The following is a 4,566-nucleotide window of genomic DNA, read 5'->3' as shown; positions in this document are numbered from 1 at the left end:
AGGCACAGAATGATGATCCTCTGCTCAGTTTGTTTTATCCTTTTGTCCTCTTTGTTCACTCTGGGAGCCCAGCCCATTGAATGGTGCCACCAACATTCCTCTGGTGTATTCCCTGAGAGCTGTCTCTCTAGAAATGTGCTACTCGACTGGCCCAAATTCACTTATGGTGACAATAAAGATCAACCACAGAAACATAATGAAGACCATGTACGTCAACCTTGTCACCAGCATTGTACCAAATGGGAGGAAACTGAAAGCATTTCATTTTGAATAAGAAGGTGAAAAGTCACTTTCTTCACTCTTATTCAATTCAGGGCTGAAATGTTAGTCAAAGCAGTAAGACAAGAGACAGAAGCCAAAAGAAAACAGAAGTAGTCAAATTACCTCTCAGATTTTGTACTTGAAAGATCCAAAGGTGTCTTAGATCTCATAAGCATTTTCAGCACAGTAGCAGAATACCAAATAAACCTATAGAATTAGATGTTTGTTTATATAAATATTGAGCTTACTGAGAGAGAAATAAAATAATTCCTTTAGCAATTGCAAAAATAAAATCACCTAGGCAATTGGACTAGTGAGATAGCCCACTATTAAGAGACCATGCTACTCTTCCAGAGAACTAACATTTGAGAAGCTCACAACTTCCTCCAACTCCAGCTCCCTGAGATCTAATGCTATCTTCTGTCCGTTGAGTGCACTCGCATATACACAGCTATACACAAAAATACATAATTATACATAATTATACAAACAAAATGAGTCAAAAATTAACTGCCTAGGAATAAACCTAAAATGTAAGCTGAATATTTGTTCAAGGCATTGGCAATTATAATGAAGCTGGGCAGTGGTGCCATATGCTTTTAATCCCAGCACTCAGGAGGCAGAAGCAGGCAGATCTCTGTGAGTTCGAGGCCAGCCTGGTCTACAGAGCAAGATCCAGAACAGACTCCGAAGCTACGCATAGAAACCCTGTCTTGAGAAACTTAAAAGAAGTCATGTGCAATTAAAATTTTATTATATTTTCCACTTCTTTCTTTGTGTGTGTATATGCATTCATTTGCCACTGTGGGTGTGTGGAGGTCCAAGGACCACTTTCATCAAATAGCTCCCAGGAACTGAATGGAGCTTTTCAGACTTAGTAGCATATGCCATTACCTGCTAGCCCTACCATTAAAAACGTAAAACAACAATTAGCAATTGTTGGAGGAGGGTGAGGGGAGAAGGTGAGTGCGGGAATGGGAGGAGGGGAGGCAGTGGACGTTTTGAATGGTATTAATTATAAACCAATGAAACAAACAAACAAAACAATAAATATGTTAAACATCGGGCCTGGAGAGATGGCTTGGCAGCTAAGAGCACTGGCTGCTCTTCCAGAGGGCCTGGCTTCAATTCCCAGCACCCACATGGCAGCTCACATGTCCAGTTCCAGAGGATCTGACACCTTCATACCAAAACAGATAAAATAAAATTTCATAAATAATAAAAGATATAAAACACCAAAGAAACAATTTGAAGAATGACTTTCTGATATGAATTTTAAAAATTAATATTGTGAAAATGGTGATCTTACCAAAAGCAATTGACAGATTCAGTGCGATCCCAATCAAAATTACGATGTTATTCTTCAAAGAATTGCTAAAGATCTTCCAAAATTCACACAGAGACACAAAACATCACACATAACCAAAGCTATCCTAAGCATGGCAATGCCTGATTTGGTCATACTACAGAACTATAGAGACAAAAACAGCATGCTACCAGCACCAAAACAGAGACAAAGACAAAGGAATAGAAAGGAGACTCAGAGTAAATCCACACAGGTACAGGTTGGCATGTGTGTCTGAGACAGGATCCCTTGCAGCTCAGGATGGTCTTGCCTTGAACTACTTATAGTCCTGCCACTATCTCCCAACTCCTGGAATCTCAGATGGTCATTTGACCTAATTTTTGTCAAAGGTACCCAAAGCTCACACCACAGAAAGCACTACTTTTACACCTAATGGTGCTGAGAAAACTGTATGTTCTCCTGAAGAAGAATTAGCCTAAGTCACTATCTGTCACCTATTTGTACAGAAGTCAATTAGGTCTACAGCAACGGCCTTAATAAAAGGCTTTCAATTTTGAAACTGCTGGCCTGAAATGGGGAGAACATGTCATGTGAGGCAAAGCATGGAAAGGACATTCAGACAAGAGCTCCAAGTGCTCAGGAGGCACAACTGACAGATTGCCTTTTCTAAAACTGTAGAGATGCACAACAAAGGGAATAGCCAGCAGAGTGGAGACGCCACACACAGAAGGAAAATATTTCTTGCTAGCTCTATACCTGATACTGAAATAAAATACTCAAATATCAGTATCCAAATCATTCAATCAATACATTGACCAATGAACTAAACAAAAATTCTTAGAAAAAGAAAGGCAAATATGGCTGATAAAGGTAGGGAAAATGTTCAACATCCTTAGACAGCACTAGGTTGCAAGGTAAAACTACATTCAGATTCCATCTCACTGCAGCTGATATGGCCACCAAAAACAAAGCAGTGACATCACGTGCAGGCAAGAATGTGAGAAAATGAAACCTGGTGGAGATGTCAATCCAGCCACTGAGGAAAATCACAGTGCAGGTTCCTCAAAGCACTGACAATAGAACTGTCACATGATGTAGCTGCAGGACTGCTGGGAATAGCTGCAGGGGAATCTGAGCCAGCCTGTTACAGAGAGACAAGGGAGCGCCTGTTTCCTTTGTGGCACTATTAACAATGGCCATGTTATGACATCATCCTAGGTGTTCATCAACAGATTAATGGATAAAGGAAATTTGATGTCTCTTTCTCTCTCACAGACACACACACACACACACACACATACAAGATATGAAAAAGGAAGAGTAACTATTTAGGGAGAGAATGGGAACTAGGAGAAAAGGAAAGAGTACAATACAGCATGAACAAACTACAATGATATGTGTGTATGGAAATGTCATATTGAAACTTATTATTTCCTGTACTAAGTGAAAACTCTTAATTAAAAGATGTTCTGTCTATAATAAAAGCAACCACCAGGAAAACAAAGTATTTTGTTACCTCTATAGCTGTTGTTGAACAGTCATACCTAGAAGATCATCAAAATTCCTACATCTGTGTAGGACTATTTTGAATTTAATGCATCTACAAATGATGGTTGCCTGGCTATGTTTCTGAACTTGTGACAAATTAGCAGCCAATTGCGAAAAAGCAACAGTCCTTAAACGGATCTCTATTTTGATTGCTTCTACAGACTAAACCTATGTCTCTGCGTGTACCTCTCTGTGTTAGAAGGTGAAGAAAAAGCCCCGCCTTCTGTCTTTTGTTTTGTTTTGTTTTTTTGAGACAGGGTTGCTCTGTAGCTTTGGAGCCTGTCCTGGAACTGGCTCTTGTAGACCAGGCTGGCCTCAAAATTAGCGATATATGCCTGCCTCTGCCTCTCGAATACTCTCCTTCTGTCTTATTTGGCTCTTATGTCTGCAGATGTGACAGTGAGTAGCACAGTGTACATTCCAAGTGAACTTTGCTCACTTTTACCAATAGTGTTTTTTGTCAAGCCAGATAATTCTTCCAAGCTATCCCTTAATTTAAAAATAAATAAAGTGTGTTGTAGTTTCATATTTTTATCTAGGTTCTTAGGTCTTTGAGCTTGATTTTGTTTTAGCCCAGCCCAATTACGTTTTCAACCTGGTCTAGAATATTCTTCCAAAACATTTGTATAGCTGTAAGTTTTATGTTATTTATAACATGAAGTACTGTAGAAATATGACTTGCACAATATTTGGGAGATACCTAAAAGGTAGAACTTTCCATAAGAGAATTCTCTGGGTGTACCATATAGAGATCAGAGTTGTGGAAATCCAGCATCATCTTCACTACATTGCCTAAGCACTTCACTATGTTGCCAAGAATGCTGGCACATGCCTGTAGTACTATCCTTAGGCAAATAGCAGCAGGAGGATGGTGAAGTTTGAGGCCAGCGTGAGCTAGATAGTGAAAATCTGTGTCAGACAAACAGAAAGGAACTAACAATGGAAAAGGCTGCGTGGGGCATCACACTGTTGTGATGTGACACTGGCACTTGATAAGTAGAGGTAGGAGAGCCAAGAGTTCAAGGTCACCCTTGACTATTTAAAGTAGTTAGGTTGAAACCAGCCTGGGGTCTCTCTCTCTCTCTCTCTCTCTCTCTCTCTCTCTCTCTCTCACACACACACACACACACACACACACACACACACACGGAATTAAAAAATATGTCTTCAAAGCAAGGGAGGGCACTGGCAGAAACTTGAGTCTGTGTCTCACTTACACTATCTAGGCTGGCCTCAAACTTGTGACCTAGGGCTTATCCTTTCCAGAACTCTAGGACTATAGGTTAGCAATGGTGATGCTTTCTGAGCCTTTTACATCTATTGCTTTCTTGTACTACTTCATGTGCTAACGAATGCTCTAGTTTTCCTTGTATGTAAAATCAGACCTCTGTGGTTTAATCTAAACCCACCTTATAAACCTCAAAGCAATTCTTTTTTCATTCTTTCTTTTT

This window comes from Microtus pennsylvanicus, chromosome X (assembly GCF_037038515.1).
Source record: "Microtus pennsylvanicus isolate mMicPen1 chromosome X, mMicPen1.hap1, whole genome shotgun sequence".
Lineage (NCBI taxonomy): Eukaryota > Metazoa > Chordata > Mammalia > Rodentia > Cricetidae > Microtus > Microtus pennsylvanicus.
The sequence above is the reverse complement of the archived record's forward strand: the minus strand, read 5'-3'. Positions refer to the sequence as shown.